Source organism: Myotis myotis, unplaced genomic scaffold (genome assembly GCF_014108235.1).
Source record: "Myotis myotis isolate mMyoMyo1 unplaced genomic scaffold, mMyoMyo1.p scaffold_m19_p_8, whole genome shotgun sequence".
Lineage (NCBI taxonomy): Eukaryota > Metazoa > Chordata > Mammalia > Chiroptera > Vespertilionidae > Myotis > Myotis myotis.
In genome coordinates this window covers 65102932-65125969 of record NW_023416390.1, presented here as the reverse complement: position 1 = coordinate 65125969, position 23038 = coordinate 65102932, and the positions used below count along the sequence as shown (strand labels likewise).

General features: G+C 40.4%; 1 protein-coding gene across 1 annotated transcript in view; it reads left to right on the top strand.

The window, feature by feature from the left end:
* The window catches only part of MBD5 (methyl-CpG binding domain protein 5), a 409514-nt gene that overhangs the window by 124409 nt on the left and 262067 nt on the right, over positions 1-23038 (top strand). The window contains exons 4-6 of the mRNA XM_036319644.1: positions 10771-10835; positions 15115-15215; positions 17597-17690. The gene's annotated coding sequence lies outside the window, so the exon portion shown is untranslated. The remainder of the gene's footprint in view (positions 1-10770; positions 10836-15114; positions 15216-17596; positions 17691-23038) is intronic.

Sequence of the window (23038 nt, the reverse complement as noted above, 5' to 3'; positions counted from 1 at the left end):
AACCTTTTATTGAAATTCTAACCACAACTTTAAAATACTAAAATCAATATAAATAGTAAAGTCCTAATACAGGAAGTAAGGAAAAAATTCATTTTAACTTAAAAATTGAATATAATTATAACAAAAAATGTATTGAGACCTGTAATCTAAAATAAAACTAATACTCTTAAAATATTCAAATGTAAATGTTTAGGGCTACCTAAAAATGCTAAAGAATTGAAAACAAATAGTAAATAAGATTCTAAAACACTAGAAACTAGTATTCAGAGCACTAAATATATCAAATAAGTGAATAAAATACTTAACAGCCACCTTGATACTAAAAGTAAAATGTCTAGGTCCATCCATGCTGTCACAAAGGGTAAAATTTCCTTCCTTTTCATGGCTGAGTAGTATTCCGTTGTGTAAATGTACCATAGCTATTTTATCCACTTATCTACTGATGGACTCTTGACCTGCTTCTAAATCTTGGCTATTGTAAATAACTTAAAAGCATAATATGCAAATCAACCGAACGACCGGACAGCAGAATGACTGTCCGGACGACCTTCGGGATGACCACACTATGACATGTACTGGTGCCAGGCCAGCCGAGGCGGGTGCAATGCGATTGGTTTGGGGGCCCCACGATCGCCCCACAGAGGGAGGCTGCAATCAACTGCCCCAAAGAGGGAGGCCCAGCAGGACAATCGATGGGGGATGTGGAGGGGGCTCCACAATCGCCCCGAAGAGGATGGCCCAGGCTACCAGGGGGCCCCACGATCGATCGACCCACAGAGGGAAACCGAGGCCACTGGCCAGCGATGCTGTGGCGGGTGTGCAGGGCCGGCCAGCAATCACCCCACAGAGGGTGGCCCAGGCCAGCCAAGTGATCGCACCCCATGCCTGTCACCCACAGAGGGAGGTGACCAGTGGTGGGGGCGGGGGGAGCCCCCAGAGGCCCTGATCACCGGCCAGGCTTAGGGACCCTACCCAAGGAGTCCTGGATTGCGAGAAGGCACAGGCCAGGCTGAGGGCCACCCGCTGCCCCCACCTCCCCCCCCACTTCATGAATTTCGTGCACCGGGCCTCTAGTTGTAAATGACACTGCAATAAACATAGGGGTGCACATATTCTTTTGAATTAGTGGACCTGGAGAGTATTATGCTAAATGAAATGAGCCAGTCAGAGAAGGACAAGTACCATATGATTACACTCATATGTGGAATTTAATGAACAAATTAAATTAACAAGCAAAATAGAGACCGACTCAGAGAGAGAGCATAACTCTGTTGAAGGGGGTGGGGGGACCGAGAAAAAAATTAATATGAAAGGAAGAACTTCTGGACACAGACAACAGTGTGGTGATTGTGGGAGTTGTAGGGGGAGGTGGAAGAGGGTATAGGGGGGATAAATGGGGATAGAGAAAAATAAAGAGAATAAAATAAAAATGTAATAAAGTAAAAATGTAATAAAATGCTCAAATGAAAATATTAAAGAGCAATTTAAAAATACTGAGAACATTAGACAGATACCATTTTAATACACCAAGAGCTGAATTTAAAAGGCCATTTCTCAAAGCCACAAATGGTCACAGAGCACTCAGAGGTGCCTCATGGGTAAAAAGACCTAGGTCTAGTGTAGTCCAAAGAAGATGGGGGTCAAGACAGTAGCTGAGTTTAACCTCCTTAGAACAAATACACCCATTCTCTTGATCTGTGGGAAAAGTGCCTGGTAAGAGCTTGGCCACTCTGGAGAATTCATTTTGGGGAGCCCAGGCTGATACCGGTTGGCTTAAGGCCTGTTTGTAGACTGTCTTTAAAATTACTTACTCTGAAAGAAGAGGGAAAAATCAAACCATGTCAATCACCCCCAATTTCCTGCTGCATTTCCCACCCTTTTAGTAACATTTTGTAAAAGCCGATGGTCGATATGTAAATAAGAAAACAAAGAGTAGCCAAAACCGGTTTGGCTCAGTGGATAGAGCGTAGGCCTGCGGACTGAAAGGTCCCGGGTTCTATTCCGGTCAAGGGCATGTACCTGGGTTGCAGGCACATCCCCAGTAGGAGATGTGCAGGAGGCAGCTGATTGATGTTTCTCTCTCATCGATGTTTCTAACTCTCTATCTCTCTCCCTTCCTCTCTGTAAAAACTCAATAAAATATATTTAAAAAAAAAAAAAGAAAACAAAGAGTAACTCAGGAACTTTAGCTGTGGTGAAGAACCAATGATAGCAGGACTTAAAGCCTTTGACAGTAGGCAGGCCACTCTCTTCTCCACAAATCTAATCTGTCTCAGCCTGTATGTATTTCCGTGAGTTATTCAGTATCCTTCTTCCTTTTGCTCAGTTTGACCAGTTTTGTTTATATCACAAGTTGAGAAACTACTGTGTATTTCTTCCCAATGTTTTGATTTTTATAAACATTTATATGTTTTATGATACAAATAACTCCAAAGACAATATAGGATAGTAATTAGGAACATAGGCCCTTGAGCTGGATTGCCCAGGTCTAAGGCTGGCTCTGCCACTTCCTAGCTAATGCCACCTCTCCTTTGCCTTGATCTCCTCATTTGTAAAGTGGGCATGTTTAGAACATACTATTCCATAAGATTGTTTGAAGACTAAATAACTTAAAAATTAAATTCTTAAAATAGTGCCTAGCATATATGAGTGCTTAATTTGTGTGTGTGTGCGTGTGTGTGTGTGTGAAAACAGTAAATTATGGATAAAATGGGAATTTATAAAATTGTTGACATACGTAACTGCTTTTGTATGACTATTATGGGGGAAATGCATTCTAATTACCGGTCTACTGACTTCAAAAATGAATGTTTGAAACATGACCTATTTGTGAGTAAAGTACTGTCATTTTTGCTTATTTTTTCATGTAGTATTTACTATGTTTCCATGTGATAAAAAAAAATTGTATGTCATTTTGTGTAATACACAATCAGGCCTACTTGGTAGCTATTAATAACTTCATTTTATGTTAACAGTGAGTGTCTCTGGGTAGTGAGACAACAGGACCTAGAAGAGGAAGAGTTGGCAAAGAGAATTAGATGGTCTCACAGGGGAAAATTTTCATCACGTGGGTGAGGAGATGAAACCCCTCTGGGACAGTCAGGCCAGAGTGACTCAGTTGGTTGAGCATTGTTTGCCTGTCTGATTCCAAGTCAGATCACATACCTGGATTGCGGGTTTAGTCCCCAGTCAGGAGGCTTATGGGGGGGCTTTCTGACTCTCTCTCTCTCTCTTCCTCTCTCTAAGCATGTCCCCCAGTGAGGTTTAAAAAAACAAAACAAACAAAACCTTCTGGGAGATCTAAATCTTCCAAAACATATAATCTATAAAACAGACAGGGAATGTGTCATCTTTAGACAGTTAAGGCTGAGAAAGGCCTGTTTGTGGGAAGAGCTTGTTGTGGAAACAGTGTTTGTCAAATTGTGTTTCAGAAAGTATTTTAGAAAGTCCATAAGCCTCAGATTCAGATTTCTTCAATGTTTACACTGTTGTTAAGACTGCAATTGTCATCTGTTAATCCCAGTTTCAAATGTTGTGTTTATAAAAAATGTGTTCTTTGATTACCTTTATAGTAAGTAAATGTTAAGTGTTATTAAGCTGACTGCATAAAATAAACCCATGCTGATAAAAACAAAACACTCCATTTTAAAAAAGGAAGTTGAAATTTCAGCCAACTCCAGTGATTTACCCAAGTAGCAGAGCAGTCTGACTCAAAGCTTCCACTGCTATCCCCGTGTTAAACAGAGGAGAGGTTGGAAATACATAACAATTGGTCTGGCCCAGGCACCAACCAATCTGAGTGGATGTCAGGTCTTGGAGGCCCCCTGTGCTGCTAGATGGTATCTCATTAGTGGTTAGAACTCTTGGTGGGCCACAGGGTCCTAGAGAAGGGCCATGTGGAGAAGCTGGAGCAGTGGCCATTTCCCAACAAGCATGGAGGTCTCACTCTTTAGTATTCTATCAACTGGTGTAGCCTCACCAGTTGGTTCATTCTGACCAAACATTAGATATATCAAAATAGGTAATTATGATGTACCTAATGTTATAATTAGGTGTATAACATTTTAAATACTGTGTTAATTTTCATTTTTATGTTTGGTTGTTTGGATGCATTTTAATATTAGGCATAATTGAGACTTCCTCAAGATTTCTCCTAAACTATTATTACATAAGCTAGAGGCCTTGTGCATGAAATTCATGCACCGGGGGTGGGGGTGTCCCTCAGCCCGGCCTGCACCCTCTCCAATCTGGGACTCCTCGGGCAATGTCCAACTGCTGGTTTAGGCCCACAGGGATTGGGCCTAAACCAGCAGTCGGACATCCCTCTCGCAATCCAGGACCACTGGCTCCTAACCACTCACCTGCCTGCCTGCCTAATGCCCCCAATGGCCCTCCCCTGCCGGCCTGGTTGAGTCCTTGACTGACCTCCCCTGCTGGCCTGGTCACCCCCAACTACCCTCCCCTGCTGGCCTGGTCGCCCCCAATGGCCTTCCCATGCAGGCCTGGTATCGCCCAACTGCCCTACCCTGCCGGCCTGATCTCCCCCCTAGCTGCTCTCCTCTGCCAGCCTGATCTCACCCCTAGCTGCTTCTGCCTCGACCCCAATACCATGGCTTTGTCCTGAAGGAAGTCGGTAGTCCGGAAGATGGACGGTTGTCCCGGTCTAATTAGCATTATACCCTTTTATTAGTATAGATAGATTATATAGGACAGGATTGCTTACATGGGGTGGGGGAGCCTTTTTCAGCAGGAGGAGATGCTTTTGGCAGACAAAAATACATAACTCATATATCTGGACTAATAGCCAGCCATATGCACTATACTGCCAAACCGGTTATTAAAAAATTGAACCGCTTTCTTACATCTTACACCAAACAGCTGTTGCCCTTATAACCCCTCCTCAACCCCCACCTTAGGTTCTGCCTTTGAAGTTCACCCAGATTAGGTTCCGATTGGTGAGTTTCTATGCCAGTCAGCGTCAAAAGCTCTGCCTCCTAGGCAGCCATTGGCTCCTCGCAGTTCACCCAGATTTGGTTCTGATTGCTCGGTTTCCATGCCAGTCTGCATTAAAAGCTCTGCCTCCTAGCCAGCCATTGGCTCCTCGCAGTTCACCCAGATTTGGTTCTGATTGGTCGATCTCTATGCTAGTCAGCTTCAAAAGCTCCGCCTCCTAGGCAGTCATTGGCTCTCCTGGGAAATCCAGAAAGGCCCGCTGACAGCTATCTCTCTCTACAGGCCTATCTCCGGGCCTCATACACAGCCTCCGCTGTGGCTGTGGATCAGGCCCCACCTCTCTCTCTGGGCCTGATCCGCAGATTCCATGGCAGCTACTGATCACAGCTTGTCTCTCTCTCCCGGCCTATCTCTAGGCCTGATCCACAGCCTCAGCAGCAGCTGCGGATCAGGCCCAGCCCCTCTCACTGTGCCTGCCTCACACTGCCCACCCGCCTGCCACCCTGCGTGCCCATCCGCCACCAGCCTTGCTGTGATAGGAGCCTGTGGGCCTCGGGGCAGGGACCGAGAAGTGCTCCATGTACTTCCTGGTGACCGTTCATTTGGTTATTTTGGTTGTTACGGCCATTGGCCTTTTATTATATAGATATCTGGTTCATTTTCAATTACATTGATTGATTGATTGAATGATTGATCAATTGATCAATTGCCAGTTAATATAGATTGCCTTTATTTTCAGTCAGCCATTTTATAAAAATTATGAACTAGCAATAATTTGGTGGAGGAAACTCACACCATACATTCTTTGGCCAAAAAATATTAAGTGGTTGTAAATACCATAAAGGACTTTGTTGTTTTGCTTTTCTTCCAAATATAAATTTGCTGTCATTTATAACTTTCCTCTTGATACATCTTCTCTATGCACATCCAAGAAGAATAAAATAATGCTGAGTTTTACCTAATAATCTTTATAATATACTAGAGGCCCAGTGCACAAAAATTTGTGCACTCGAGGGCAGGGGGTGGGGAGGTGGTCCCTCAGCCCGGCCTGTGCCCTATCACAGTCTGTGAACCCTCCGGGGATGACCATCTGCTGGCTAAGGCCTGCTCCCCAGGGGATTGGGCCTAAGCTGGCAATCAGACATCCCTCTGGCATCCCAGCAGCCCTCAGGGGATGTCCACTTGCCAGCGGGAAGCAGACCTAAGCTGCAGTTGGACATCTTTAGTGCTGCTGAGGAGGCAGGAGAGGCTCCCACCACCACCGCTGGACTGGCAGCCATCAGCCTGCCTTGTGGCTGAGCTCCATGTGGGAGCTAACTGACCACCAGAGGGCAACTCCTGCATTGAGCGTCTGCCCCCTGGTGGTCAGTGTGTGTCATAGTGACCAGTCATTCCCATCCTTTCTGCTGTTAGGGTCAGTTTGCATATTATCCTTTTACTATATAGGATAGAGGCCTGGTGCATGGGTGGGGACCAGCTGGTTTGCCCTGAATGGTGACCCGGATCAGGGTGGGGGTCCCTCTTGGGTGCCTGGCCAGCCTGGGTGAGGGGATGATGGCTGTTTTTAGGCTGCCCGCACCCCCTTCAGGGTGGAGGTCCCCACTGAGGTGCCTGGACAGCCTGGATGAGGGTCTGAGAGCTGTTTTCAGGCTGCCTGCACCCCATTCAGGGTGGGGGTCCCCACTGGGGTGCCTGGCCAGCCTGGATGAGGGGCTGAGGACTGTTTTCAGGCTGGCCCCACCCCCTGTAGGGTGGGGGTCCCCACTGGGGTGCCTGGCCAGCCTGGATGAGGGGCTGAGGGCTGTTTTCAGGCTGGCCCCACCCCCTGTAGGGTGTGGGTCCCCACTGGGGTGCCTGGCCAGTCTGGTTGAGGGGCTGAGGACTGTTTTCAGGCAGGCCAAGCCTGCAACTGAAGCTCACAGTCTCTCCTTTTTTTCTTTTATTTTTTATTCTGGGATTTATTTACCTTCTGTAATTGAAACTTTGTTGTGGCTCCAGCTCTGAGGCTGGCTGGCTGAAAGCAGGTATCTGGGGTTTGTTTAGCTTCTATAATTGCAACATTGTTGCATCCGGAGCTCAGAGCCGTGCTTCGGCAGGCGGGAAACCTTGGCTTCCTCCATCGCCGAGGCAACCAAGCCTCATGTTCTCTTCAGCTGAGTGGCTGCCGGCTGCCATCTTGGTTGGCAGTTAATTTGCATATCCTGCTGATTAAGCCAATGGAAAGCGTAGCGGAGGTATGGTTAATTACCGTGTTTGTCTATTATTAGATAGGATGTTTAAATTTACTAACAATCTAATTCTTAATTTCATAGTACGGGAGCAACAGAAATCACTGATAGTACTTATTTCACTTTCACCTTTTCTGTGTTCTTTGAAATGTAGTATTACTTGAAATTCATATTTTTAAGCATTGAATATGTTGTTTTTTGGTTTGCATTGCATTATCTCATGGAATTAAAAGAGTTAACTATAATAACTATAATTCTTTTATTTTGAACTGTATGTAATTATCAATATTTAGCCTCTTTTGATCAATAAAAATAATAATTTTACCTGATGCAATCCAATAGAGAGGCATGTATTGCCAACATAATGACTGCTTTAAGATAATTTGTTTTTATTATTTTTTTATGAATGAATTGAATATTTCATTTTATTTATTGTTTCAATTACTTAGTTGCAACCATCCAATCAATAGATATTTTTAAATATTTTATTTTTAATTTTTACTGACCATGAACCCATCTACTAAGTTTTACTTCCACATACTGATTTGCAGTTTATTGTACTGAGTTAAAGTTTGTATTATATATATTTGCATAAGGTGCATTTTATTATATCTGTACTAGTATCTGCAGTGGTATCTCCAGCTGTATTCTCAGTGCTATTGAGCCATCAGAAAAATCACAGCATTATAAATGCCAGCAATATAGGGAACCTTTAATATTTTATTAATATTGAGGAGCATTGGGACCTATATGTGGTATTAGGACTTATATGACTCATATAGAGCAAAATATCCTATAATGTTTTGGTTTAAACATTTAAGTAGTTATTTTTCTGCACAGTCATTTCATTTCATTGTAAACAGAGAAGATGGAGCAAATTTCTGGAAATATTTCAAGTTTAAATGTGTAGCTTTGGATTTATCACCTTTGAAAGATCTGAAATGATAATTCTATTTATTTCTTATGAACCTCAAAAATGAAACTTGACAGGACAGTCCTCTAAGCCTGAAAAATCTCTAATAAACAGGAATAACTCAGAAGCTCTTTTTGGTTGCAGTCTCTCATATTCAGAGTTCACTTTTTCATCTTTCAGTTATCTTACCGAGCCAGTAATGATCTCGTCTTTGTTTACTCCTGGAAGTAATTTGTGTAATACAGACATCTTTTTCTGTTTATAAGGATTTTAGTCTTATGTCAATGTGTTATTTTCTCTAACAAAATTACAGTATTTGGCAGGTTGGCATAGAATTGCTGTTCTTGGTAGGATTTGAAATATTGTTCTCTTTCAGTAAAAGATAGCTATTTCCAGACATTGTAAAATCAGGCATTACTGCTCGCTCACAGAATTCCTCACATAATATGGTTTCTTTTGCTGTTTATGAGTGCCTGCACCAAAATTCTACAGAAAGTCTGAGCCTTGTGTTTCCCCCAAATGCTGCAGCTTTGATACTCTAGTCACATTACCCTCCTTCTCAGACATCACTAAGGACGATATTCCTATTCTTCTGTAATTTTATTTGCATTTTCTCTACTTGTCATTTTATTCTTTCAATGTGCTGACATATGGGGATTTCTTCACCTCCTTGCACAGAGTTCTAACACCTCTCCCTACTATCTTTTTGTTTTTGTTAGAAATTATGGTAGAATTTAAATGTTTATTTTGCTGTTTTTTCTCCATTTTTTCCATTTATAACTTTTTAAGTATTGTTCCAAAATACAAGTACTTGATGCTTTTTTTTTTTTTTTTTTCAGTTATATCTCTTCCGTTAGCTTTGGATAATACTTTCAGGATTTATTTTCATTAAGGAGGACTCTACCTTTTGGAGGGTTTCTTTTATTTATTTATTTATTTTTGTTTGAAAAGTCACTTTGGCTGAAATATGCATTGTATAAAAAGATAATGTTTTACCTCATCAATGCCATAAATATTATAAGGCAGGTGTTTACATATTATGGAACATTTAAGTTACATGATTTTCTTCTGTTTTTATATTGAGGACATTTTTTATAAAGACTTTTTTTTGAGTTCTGATTCATTATTTTCTTCTTAAGTTCCTACAACATCTAATAATTTGTTTGGTTCAATACAACAGAATCGCTTTTAGACCTATTATCTTTGTTACTACCATGTAAATGGAGCATTATGGTTCATACTCTGGACCTGGTTTTTTGGTTGTTTTTTTTTTTTTTTTAGCATTGACATAGTTTTACGATAGCTTCATGAAATCTATTTTTATAATAGTGTTTTTCTTTGGGATACTAGTGTCTTTTATGTCAAATGCCCAAAAATTCTATTATAGCACCATTAAAATACTTTAGAATATGTGAAACTTCTTTAAGGCTTCCTAATTTTTGTTCTCTCTCTCTCTCTCTCTCTCTCTCTCTCCCCCTTTCTCTCTCCCTCCCTCACTCCCTCCCTCCCTCCCCCCTCCCTCCCTCCCTCTCGTGCACGCACACACATACACAAAGACGCTCCTATTTTTTTGTTGAGCTAAATTTCACTTATTTTGCAATTTTTTATTTGGTGGCATGAGTTTCATCATCAGTCCCAAGATTTTTGTTTTATTATTTATGTTGCCCCACCATCAATTTATAGTGTTTTGTGTTTGTTTCAACCTGGGAGTTAGTTAAATGTACTGTGTAATAAAATGCTGGTCCAACTAATGCCTACTTTTTTCCCATATTGCTTTAGCAAATTAAATGTTAAATGTGTGTGAATTTCTGTTGTCTGCCTCCAAAATGGGGCAGTACAACTTTGGTGTTTGATTTGTGAATGCTTTCTTTCAAAGCATTCTTCTCTTGTTTGCTCATAAAATGTCTTGTACTTCCTAATCATAGATTCATAAAATCATGGTAACCTTCAAGGTTACCATGTTTCAGAGGGAATTTAAGCATACCTTCTGATGTTGAAATTCTTTCTTTGCCCAGTAATTCCATCTACACTTTTAGCATAATCCTGATCACTAGAATCAACAGTAGTTGTCATCATTGCTTTTCTTCTCTTCCCTTCTTTTTCCTCCTCACAACTTCCTAGTATTGAAAAATATTTCATTTCTAGCATTCTGGAAATTTAAGCAATTGCTGTTGATGATGTTAATAAGAAAAAGAGGAATATGATGTTTTAGAAAAGAAAATGGAGGTGATGTCAATGGTAGTGATATTTTTTAAGTAAGCCATGGAAAAGATAAAAGAGTATATACTGCTAGATATGTGTAGGATAGACAACTTAGGACTCAGAAAGGCAAGAGGCAGAATCTGAGAAGATATGAGGAAGATAACATCTACATCGTCCTAGTCATAAACTTCTAACAATGCCATCATTTAAAGGTAGGAAGAGAGTAAAGTCACTCTTACATTTATTATTTCCAAAGGTAAAAGAGCTTTATAAAATATAATAATAGTAAATATAGTAGTTTTGCAGTACATTTCTGTACACTATCACAGAGGAAGTCCTTGAAAAGTTCTAGTGCATGGTAGCATAAGTGGAAATTATTTCTCTTAAAAAATGGTTTTATTGAATGTAAACCTATTCACATAATCCTTCATATTGACATGATTTCAGTCTTCCAATCCTGCTTTTTCTCTACAGCATACTCATTTTCTCAATCTTGAGTTCTCAATTCACAGTGGTTTTTCAAGGACCATATTTTTGAGGTTGGTATAAACTATATAGAATTAAAGTAATAAATTAACTCCTAGCCCATTTGCTGGGTTTAAACCCTAACAGCTCAACAAACTCAATTGGATAAGAAGACTTAGGTCGAATTTATTATTGCCAGAATGTTAATGTGCATGCTCTGGTACTGTTTTTGGCAAAGTATTGTTCTTAATTCTTTGTCTTCAGATAGGTCAGCTCTTAAAGTGGTTGCTTATTAGTGTACCCCAAATCACTCACTGGTATTCTCCAAATAAAAGATGTAACTAAAATAATTGTCTATCAGAACCAAATGGATTACTTATTCCAGCTGGAAAGATTCCCTGTCTACTTCAGATGGACATTTTTAGAGAATGCTGGTGGGGAGAAGAATGTGAAAGAAAGGATTGCTTCTTTTTCTTTCTCTAGTGAAAATATATAATTACTAATATATAATTACTAATATATAATTTATTAGTAATACCTTGAATAACTTGGTTATCGTCAACTTTCATAGAGAGAACTTCAGGTGCTTTGGATTTTAAAATAGTTTTTTACTGAGCCAAATCATCTGGACAAATTCCAGGAGGACTAAAGATAAGGCTTAATTTGGTGGACAGGATTTAGAATTACCAATGGTTCTTTATATTGAAAGTGACTTAGGCATATGCAATAAGAGACTTATGCTGTTTATCCCAAAAAATACCATATTGCATTAAAACCAAAAGTTTTACAAGGTCCACTAAAAGAGTAATCTGGAATAAACCTAGTAATGGTCCTAATAGGTACTTAGCAATGGCTTGAATATGTCAGATTAAGATTATTCTTTGTGATAAAAAAAAAAAAACAGTTGAGAAAAACACATCTTGCATGGAGTGCATAATTGGAGCTTGAAATGGAAGAAATTTGGAATTTTTAAAAAAGCAAATATAGGCTAAAATATTTTTAATTTTTTGAATATTTGTTTTCTGTTGACATAAAATACTGTATAGAGTTTTATTTTATATACTTCCTTACTATGATATGTTTCCATTAAGTCATATATGAAATTTGTGAATTAGAATTCTTTTTAAAAAGTCACCTATCAGATCAGAATGAATGGGTTCTTGAGGGCTATGAAATTGTATACTGCTAATGCTATAAAAAGCAATCACCTGTAAAAGTTTATGTTTAGATATAGTCCCCATAGCTCAGGGAAGTAGAAAGCATATTTTCTTCCTATAGAAACTGCCATATTTTAAAATTAGGAGTGCAGTAATATTTTAAGAAAGCAGTTTTTCATTTTTTTAAAAATTGAAAAAAAAAGGGTAAAACCGTAAATTATATCCCAGTATTGAACCATGCTTAAAGAATCTTAATTAGAATAGGCTTATAGAACATTATATTCAGAAACAAGACTGAGGCTTTTAGGGTAACTCTTAGTCTCACAGAGCCCTTATTATGTAAACTAGAGGCCCGGTGCACAAAAATTTGTGCACTCGGGGGGGAAAGGGGGGTCCCTCAGCCCTGCCTGTGCCCTCTCGCAGTCTGGGACCCCTCGGGAGATAACGACCTGCTGGCTTAGGCCTGCTCCTGGGTGGCAGAGGGCAGGCCCAATCCCTAGGTGCAGCCCCTGGCCGGGCTCAAAGCAGGGCCGATTGGGGAGTTGGGGCGCCGCCGCCTGTCATGCACAGAGCAGGGCGGATTGGGAGATTGCGATGCCACCCTCAGTCACGCTCAGGGTAGGGCCGATTGGGGGGTTGGGGCACCGCCCCCTGTCACACTCAAGGCAGGGTCGATAGGGAGGTTGTGGCGCCACCCCCTGTCACGCACAGAGCAGGGCCCATCAGGGGGGTTGGGGCTCCGTACCCTGTCACGCACAGAGGAGGGTCAACCAGGGGGTTGGGGAGCTCCCCCCTGTCACTCACAGAGTAGGGCCGATAGGGGAGTTGGGGCACCGCCCCCTGTCACACACAGAGCAGGGCCGATCAGGGGGTTGGGGCGCTGCCACTGTCACACTCAGGGCAGGGCCAATGGGGAGGTTATGGCTCTACCCCGTCACACACAGAGCAGGGCCCGTGGGGGGGGGGGGGGTTGGGGCACCGCACCCTGTCACACACAGAGCCGCAGGGCGATCAGGGGGTTGGGGAGCTCCCCCGTATCAGGCACAGAGCAGGGCTGATCAGGAGGTTGGGGCTCCCTCCCCTGTCACGACCAGAGTGGGGCCGATAGGGAGGTTGTGGCCCCACCTTCTGTCACACACAGAGCCGCAGGGCGATCAGGGGGTTTGGGCGCTGCCCCCTGTCATGCTGATCCCGGTGCCAGGAGGCCTCGCGGCTCCGCTGATCCCAGTGCTGGGAGGCATATTACCCTTTTACTATATAGGATAGAGGCCTGGTGCACATGTGGGGGCCGGCTGGTTTGCCCTGAAGGGTGTCCTGGATCAGTGTGGGGGTCCCCACTGGGATGCCTGGCCAGCCTGGGTGAGGGGCTGAGGGTTGTTTGCAGCTGGTCACACACCCTTCAGGGTGGGGATCCCCACTGGGGTGCCTGGCCAGCCTGGGTGAGGGGATGATGGCTGTTTGCAGCTGGTCACACACCCTTCAGGGTGGGGGTCCCCACTTGATTGCCTGGCCAGCCTGGGTGAGGGGATGATGGCTGTTTGCAGCTGGTCACACACCCTTCAGGGTGGGGGTCCCCACTGGAGTGCCTGGCCAGTCTGGGTGAGGGGCTGAGGGCTGTTTTCAGGCTGGCGGGTGACGGAAGCTCCCAACTGCTCCTTTTTTTCTTTTTTCTTTTTTTATTCTGGGCCAGCTTTAGCTCTGAGGCTCCAGCTCTTAGGCCTCCGCTCTTGAAAGCAGGTATCTAGTTTGTTTCGGTTCTATAATCGAAACTCTGTATCAACTCCTGCTCTGAGATCCCGGCTCGTGAAAGCAGGTTTCTGGCATTTTGTTTAGCTTCTATATTTGTTACAATGTTTCCTAAACTGCAAGCTCAGAGGCCGGCAAGGCAGGCAGGGAATTTGGAGTCCTCCGTCACTGAAGCAAGCAAGCCTCATGTTAGTTTCAAGCTGCCTGGCTGCCAGCCACCATCTTGGCTGGCAGTTAATTTGCATATCTCGCTGATTAGCCAATGGGAAGGGTAGCGGTCGTACGCCAATTTCCATGTTTCTCTTTTATTAGATAGGATTGCACAGAAATAATAGAAAGTATGTAGAGCTAAATGGGGACTTAGAAATCATCTTTTTGTGAAGAAGAGAATTAGAAGTGGACCAACCTTAGCGTGGGAAACCTGGCAAACCTTGCTAAAGATATAAGGCAGGAATTTATGTGAAGATATATTAGGTATGTCTTCCAGAGCTACTGTAGATTTTAGTTTAGTGGATGGGGCCTCAAGAATTACTACAGTCAATTGTAGCCTGCATGAGTTTGAAACCCAAGTCTGCCAGTTTTTGCCAGTTTTTAGCTGTAAAACCCTGAGCAGGTTAATCTCTCTTACCCTAAATTTTCTTATTTTAAAATGTAGATTAAAATAGCACTTCTTAGGATTGTTGTGAGGATGAAAGTAATTCTAAATTCTACTTAGAATTTAGCAATCAATAAATGTTCTTATTAGTGAATTTAAAAACAAGGAAGTCTTAGCAACTTAATGGGACAAATGTTGGAGGTATTTAGCAATGTCTATTATCTATCTAGAACCTTGTATTTTTCAATCATTAAAGGTAATATACATAAATTGAATTCTTTTGTGATGTGGAGTATTGTGTGATTTAGAGTTATTGGTTCTTATTAAAAATGTAGATTTTCTAAGGAAACACTAAATCATGTTTCCTATAACATCTGTACTAAGTATATTAAAATACCCCAATTTATTGAAAAAATGTTCATTCTTGTTAATTCAGTTGTTATTAATAATGGTAATTAATATACTGTTACTCTCAGTTAACCCAAATTTCCTGGATTATGAGCCATTAAAAGAGTTAGCTATGGAAGTCCTCAGAAGAGATGGGAAAATTCATGCAGCAGAGGGAGACTACAGTTTTTAAATCATTCATAGTAATAGAGTATAATAAAAAGAAAAGCCGAGTTTCTCACCCAATCATTGTAAAATACTATACTCAGAATTAAAAATTACTAGGGAGACCAACAAATGAAATCATCACATATTTATTTAATGCTTTTACTAGGACTTGCTGGAAAATGATAATCTACTTGAAGGAATAAAACAGACATGCCAAATCCTAAATAATAACAAAAAAATAAAAATAAGGGATCATAAGTGAGTACCTGATTAATTAATAAAGTAATTTGCAATAATTAGCGTAGGAAATCAGAAGACAAAGAGAGCTTTTAGTGTCAGATGGATGGAAATTTCCTTCAAGGAGGAAGCAGTATCTGAGCCTGGTTTTGGTTGACCAAGAGGTAAGAGATAAACAGCAAAAGGCAGCTGGAGTCAGATAGTAGAAATAGGAATCTTGCCAAAGGACACTGGGACTTCATTTCATAGCTGCAGACCATAGAGGCAGATACACAGCCCACCATAGATTTTAGAGGTAGAATAGCTTCCTGTTTGTGAAGACATTTGGGAAGCCCATAACTGTTTACGGGCTATTTAGCAGCACCGGCCCTGAGAGGGGAGGGGGGGATCAGCTGTAGTCATAAACTGAAGATTGATGCTAACTTAATAGGAAAACCTGAAATCTTTAGCAGCATAAAATAGGGTGAAAGAAAATAAGTATACTTATCTTTAAAGATTAAGTAGTAATTGAGATCACCATCCTTATTATGTGTAGCAGAGACTCAGATATTTACCTCTGTTTATTAGACATTTCTTTTTCAGAAAAAAATCTAAAGGGTATGTGTGTGTGAATATATTATTTTCATTGCAAAGTATTTCTGGACCCATTTATAAGAATTTTCAAAACTAAAATGCTAACAGCCTATACATTGTTATTTTTAGAAGTTATGTTAGTATGTTCATGCTCTTGAGGGAAATGGTTTGTCACTTTTTCTTTTAAAAAACGTTGGCTTTGTATTTAAACAGAGAAAATGATGCTAGAGAGCTTTTTCCCCCTATTAAGTTAGGGACAAAAATTTTTAATTCTGAGACATTGAGGGCATGTTTCTAGTTATATAGGAGGTCTAGGCTAAATTTTCGTTTTGTAATATAACCTAAATTTGGTTGGTTGGTTTGTTGTTGTTTGCCACAAGTATTTTATTGATTACCTGCAGAGTTTACTTAGGAGGATACCAAAGCTTACAAAACATATAATCCATAAACATTATTCTAGCTTATCTGCATTGATTTATTGCTGAAGTTCTATTTATTGTATGTTTAAAGTTATTTCTTACCTAGTGAGTCTCATGATTATCTTTTAATATTAGAAATGTAATCTTGGACTAAAACTCAAAAAGTATTTTTATAAATACTAATGAGGTCAATTAGGAGTCAGTGTTCATAAATACTTAGAGCACTGTTTCACTGGGACTGTAGACCTTGGTCTTTAAAAATAGAGACACTGTGGCCTTAGTCTAGTTGTTCTGAATCAGGATCTGTGGGCATGTAATCTGGGAATTTACATTTTAAAGTAGTACCTTTTGTCCTTATAGTGTTGAATTCTCTGCAATTGCCATTTATGTCACGCTTGGATCCATGTAATCTAAGATATTAGAGTTGTTGAGATAGGTGTGTGTGTGTCATGGAAGCATTGAAGTCATTTTAAATACTTAGTAATCAGATTAGCAAGTATTTCAGTAGTTTTCAGTAGTATTGTTTTTACAGTTAGTGTTTTATTAATTAATCTATAGAAAGTAAATAGTTGCAGTGAGATTATTTCTTACCTTAAGAACAAATATATGTCCTTAAGGCTTTTTAAAAATAGCTGGGCCCAGGCCCCACATCATACAAATTAATCAAAATACCTAAGGAATAGGCTGAATCTTGATACATTTTCAAGAGTTCCAAGTGTTTTAATGTGCAGCTGCAACTGAGCAACAGGGATGTATACAAATGACCAAAAAGAAGAATGATGCTGCTAATCCAAAAATTATTGATATTTGGCTTGGAAATCTATTGTACTCCAAACCACATACTAAAAGTATGACACTGTAGGATCCAAATCCTCTTTTCCCTAACTGCTTGTCTCTGACCCATTTAAAAAAAGCAAAGAAAATTAGAATCAAATTTTTTTAGCAAAGAACATTTTACTCTGGCTAATTTTAGTTCCATTTTAGAGGCAATTTCTCTTTAAGATCTCTGCTAAGTTTCACTAGGTTGAGTAAAGTACTGATTGGGCAGTTTAATTGATAAGGAATAAACTTTTGACCTTTTCATGGGGACAGATATATTTAATCAGTTGATTTTTATGATTTTTTGGCATTTATAACCAACTCAAATGTAATCAAGAATTATTTTTCATTATCTATTTTGAACAAGGAAAATATTTTCTGGAGTGTGGCTATGTTCATGTAGGACATCAGAATCAATATGTTTAAAATTATATTTTAAAAAATGTTCGTAGGAACTAGGCAGCCAGATAAATTTAGTACTGTAGAAAGTGCTAAACTTAATGACATGGATTACAATATATGTTCCACAGACCTTTGATTCTTCTAATGTGAAAATTTCATCATTAGTACAGTTTATTTACATAAAACACATCCTTTGTTATACACCTCCCTTTGTCCAAACTCATTAAAGAAAGTCAGAAAGAATAATTTCAAGATCTGCTTTTACATTTAAAATAAATGAGACCATATGTATAAACTCAAATTTATGATATTTTCTTATGTTTCTCTTTTAGATGTTTATTGAGAATATCAGTTTCTGCATGTGGGCAGTAGATATTGAAGGTTATATGGTTTACAGAAAACATCTTTAAAAGATAAACACTCAAGGTAAGTAATAACTATAGCCTCATAAATAATCTCATTTAAATGGTTAAGGTTGCCAGATTTTAATTTGACTTGCTAAACTTGCTTACTTTTTATTACTGGCCCTGTCTAAATGACCTGACAACCACTTTTATTCGTATTCAGACACACATTTTTATGCCCTAACACCATCTTGACAGGAAGTATCAGATTTTATTTACCACAGGCAGTTGATAAAATTGGTACATTATCATGGAAGAGAGCAAATCCATTAAAAAGAATGAAGAAGTAGCTTCTATTAGCTTTGTGAGCACAACTCAGTCCATAGAGTTATACTTGAAACAATAATTAACAAAAACTACTATTCACTGCACTTTTTAAAATGTATTCATTAATCTGTTCTTTAACCATGTTAAGAACTTGTTCTTTAACCCTCCAAAAACCCTGTCATAGTTTCAAATACAGTATTGCCCCTGAATACCAAATCTTTTGTCACTATTTCTTGTGTCCCCAAAGATTTGTCTTGAACGAGCATATCCTTTTACTTAGCATGTTCTGTTCATGCCTCTGGTAATAACATGCTTGCATTACTAAGCAAATTTTTAAAAACATTTTGGTAAAATTTTGAGTGACATATGAAGGATACAAAATACAAATAATGTTGCACGTCAGATGGCACAATGGAACCTTGGAGAGTACGTGGCCTGTAAATGGGGCACCTCTGTTCAGCTCTTTAATTCTTTCTCAGTGGAAATAAGAGACCAGTCAAATCATATTTTATGATTTTTTTTGAAAGAAACCAGAAATACAGATTTTGAAAAGTTCTAATTTTCCAATATCAGCATAATATTTGACAGTGAAAAATCCACTTTTGCCACTGTGTGAGCCAAATAAAACAGTTTATAGCCTTTGGTAGGGGAATTTTTTTTTCCCCTTTTTTCTGTTTCTTTATTCTTTTAGAATGCAAGTACTTAGAATCTATTTTTTCTCCCTAATTTGTAGTTAGCAGCTTAGCGATTTTGCTAGTTTTCTGTGATGACTATTATTGTCAGAAATGACTTCTCTTGAAAATATAAATGATATAAATATTACTTATTTTTAATTCATTTGTATAGTTATATATGGTGAGTTGGTTACTTGGACAGCTATTCAGTTGTTTCCTGAATAATAATAATTACACAGTTATTTTTATAGTTTGTTCATCTCCACAGTCTAAAATGGAGCCTTCTGATTTAGGAAAAGAAAATGGAATCTTTTTTTTCTTTAATGAACCTTTTGCATAGAAAACAGAGTAAATCATTCTCCTCAGTCCATGGCACACTGTCATCACTGGTCCATACAAAGCACTTATTTATATTTTTTATTTATTTTCTTTTTAAAAAAATATGTTTTTATTGATTTTAGAGAGAGAGGAAGGGAGAAGGATAGAGAGATAGAAACATTGATAAGAAAGAAACATTCACTGATCTACTACCTCCTGCATGTTCCCTGCTGAAGATTGAGCCTGTAACCCCAGCATGTGCCCTGACCTAGAATAGGTGACCTCTTGGTTCATGGGTTGATGCTCAACCACTGAACCACACCAGACAGGCCTAATGTAACTGGTTTTTAGGGTCTTTTAGGATCTTTAAAATATATGAAGCAAAAAGCAATAGAGTTGCAAGGAGAACTAGACAAATCCACAGTTATAATTAGGTATTTCAACTTTCCTTTCTCAACAATTGTTCAAAAATGTAGGCAGAAATCAGTTAGTAAACAAACCTTGAACAACTATAAAATCCAACCTGACCTAATTGCCATTTATAGAACATATATTCAATAACAGCAGAATTTACATTCTTCACCACTATGGGAACATTCTCCATGATAGACCATATGCTGGGTCATAACACAAGTCCCAGTAATTTTAAAAGATTGAAGTCATCCAGAGTAGGTTCTCTATAGAAAACAGAATTAAGTATTAAACTAAAAAGAAAATAATGTGAAAAAAGTCCCAAATATTTAGTAATTAAGCACTATACTTCTAAATAACCTATGAGTCAATTAGAAATCATAAGGGACATTGGAAAATATTTTAAACTGAATGATAAAACACAACATATCAAAATTTGTGGAATGTATGTTAAGCAGTGCTAAGAGAGAAATTTATCATTTTAAGAGAAGCAAAAGCAAATCCATTAGTGACTAGAAACAAGGAAATAATATAAAAGCAGAAATCAGTACTTAGGAAATACCAAAAGATAGAGAAAATCAGTGAAAGCAAAAGGTGGTTGTTTGAAAATACCAATAAAATTAATAAATCTCTTGCTAGACTGATCAAGTTCAGGAGAGAAAGAAAGAGAGAGAGAGAGAGACCATTAAAATAGCCAGTGAGGAGTCTTGATGATGACAGCCTTTAACTTCTTGAATCACCTTATTGAAATATGGCCTGGCTGCTATCCCTTATCTCTAATGGACAGGTATCATTCTCGGATCTGTCTTCCTAATCTTTTATGGGATTTCCTTTTTCTCTTCCTGTTGCTTAAACCTTTTCTTAAGGTTTTGCTTTCTCATTTTTGTGGAGCCAGCCCAGCCCTCTGGGGGATTCTTGAGAAAGGATGTATAGGAAATAATTTTTCATTCTCACTGACCTTTACATTTCCATGAACGTTAGATCTTTTCACTTTGCCTTCATTTATGTTGCCTTAAGGTAATTAGGAATAGCTATTTAAAAATGTGTTTGCACCACCATTAAAAAATACTTTCTCTCTGCTTTATATTGTCCCTGTAACTACATGAGGAAAACATTCTGAAAAAGGCTTTCATGAGAAAGAAAATTCAAGAAGACATTGTTATTAAAAGAATCAATCCCCTTAGATAAGCTTTATTAACCAGAATTGTGTTTAGCAAAAAAAAATATGTATTTATTTGTGTAGATTTCTTGTAAGTCACATTAAGATTTTTTTCATCACTAATATATACAAGATTTAGTATCAAGAAAACTTGATGTTTCTTTTGAAATGCAATGAGGTAGATAGTCTGGTAACCTAAGTGGTCAATGGACATATGTGAGCTAGAGTAAGCTCTGGGTCCTATTGTTGTTTCATATAAATATGAATGGCTTTGCCTCATTGATCTGCAGTAATTGGGACTACTTTACTGTGTCAAACAAAGGAGATTTTTTTCCTTGGCCAAATGGTGTGTGTGTGAAAAAAATATACATATGTATATATTTTATATATATAACTAGCCCAGTGCATAAAATTCGTGCATGGGTGGGGTCCCTAGGCCTGGCAGGAGATCAGGGCTGATCAGGGCCAGGCCCATCAGGGCCCGAAGGCCCTGGTGGGGTCGGGAGAGGAGGTGATGATGGCTGGGCCGGGTGCAAAAGGAACAGATGCCAGATGCTGACGCTGCCCTCAGTGCCCTACCACCCCATGGTTCCCTACCACCCCCACTCCTTCCCTTAGTGCCACGCTGCCACCGGGGGCCTGCTGGCTGGGGGGAAGAGAGGGGGAGTGGCCAGGGAAGGTTTCGATCCCCAATTTGGAACATGCAGGAGGCAGCCAGTCAATGATTCTCTATCATCATTGATATTTCTCTATTTCCCTCTCCGAAATCAATCAAATATATATTTTTAAAATGCAAGGTTTTTAGAGGAAGAAAGGTAGGGCAAGGGAGCTATTAACAGGGGGGCATTTGAGATCTTGCTCACATTTCAGATAGGATAACGTAAGGTGGCCCTCAGGGGGTGACAGGTGAGGAGTGGCAGTGGGTGGAGCAGGGCACTGCGGGGTGAGGAACAGGCTGTAATGACTGGGAATGTCTATGCTAGTGACACTGAGTGTGTGTTAGGGCCATTGCTGGGATCATTCCCAAGAGGTATTGATTCTGGACGGGAGGAGAAACACAGAGATCAGCAGGCCTTTCTTAGCCTAGAAGGTGATGCGGGCAGCAGGAACAGGCTACCCTGCTTCCCTACAAATGTAAACATGCAGTGTAACTGCACATGGACATCAGTCACATGGCCAAATCAATGCCCAGCCAGCGCTGGTAGCTGTGTCCTACCACTCTCTGGTTTAACTGCGGTGCTATTGGCTGGTGCAGGGGAGGGGGGGGCGAAGACACGCCCCCAAGCACACATAATTATGCAAAGGGGTGAGGGGGAGCAGGAAGCCAGAAGCTGAAAGCTGGAGCTGACATGGCGCTATTGGCCGGGGAGGCCGAAGCCACGCCCCCAAGCCTATGTGGTATAGGAAGGGGCAGGCAGAAAGCCAGAGGCTGGAAGTCAGAGCTGAGGTGTCCTGGCAGCACTGCATCTGCCATGGAGCTGTACTGGGAGCAGCTGTTGTTGCCACTGGCTTTGGAGTCGGAGGGGCTGCACTTCCTGTACATCGCCAGTGAGTCCCTGCGAGCCCATGGCACGCAAGCCAGGCCAGGCGGGGCCTGGGGAGGCCTTTCCCTCCTGGCACTGTTCTTTCCAGGGTGGCAGTATAGGCCACTTTTTTTTTCAATTTATTTTTTTTGTTGTTGGAAAGGAAGCTCTGAGCTTGCAGTTCCTGGGATCCCAGGACCATAGCATGCATCTCCAGGCCTCACTACACCCCCCTATCCCTACTCCTGCGTTGAGCATCTGGCCCCTAGTGGTCAGTGCGCATCATAGTGACTAGGCCGCCTGTCGTTCTGGTCGTTACACAGTTATGGTCACTGGGCTTTTATTACATAGGATATCTACATATATAAAAGCCAAGCGACTGGAACACCAGAACGACCGGAATTACTGGTTGCTCCGCCTTGCACTGTCTTATAAGTACCGCGCGCTAACCGATTGCGCAACTGGAGCTCCAACTGGTTGCTCTGACATGTACTTCGGCCCTGATCGGCCCCTTTACCCTGATCAGGGGTGGAGCTGACTGGCCAACCACCCACAGCCCCTCCCCCTGGCTGGCCCAGACCCGATTGGGGCCAATCGGAGCAGGCTGGCCAGACCCCGCCCATGCATGAATTCTGCACCAGGCCTCTGATATTTTATATATAGCTTTTGAAGTACCTCCATCAACATTTACCAAACTTTAGAAATTAATAGTTATTACATGAAAAAAAATATGTGACAGATTATATTTGGCAAAACTGGCCAAAGACATATTTCTATTCCCACATACTCTTCCAAAATCTTTTTACTCTGTCATCCAGAGGCGTAATCTCTTTCCCCTTTCCCTGAAATCTGGCTGCCTTGATGAGTAGTGGAAGTGACACTAGATATCTTCAGAAACTTAGTCATTAAAGATATAAGGGCTCTATATGAATCTCTATCTCTTGAGATGCTTGCCCTTAGAACTCAAACCCCCATATTTTGAGGAAGGCCAGGCAAAATGAGGAGGCTACCACCACAC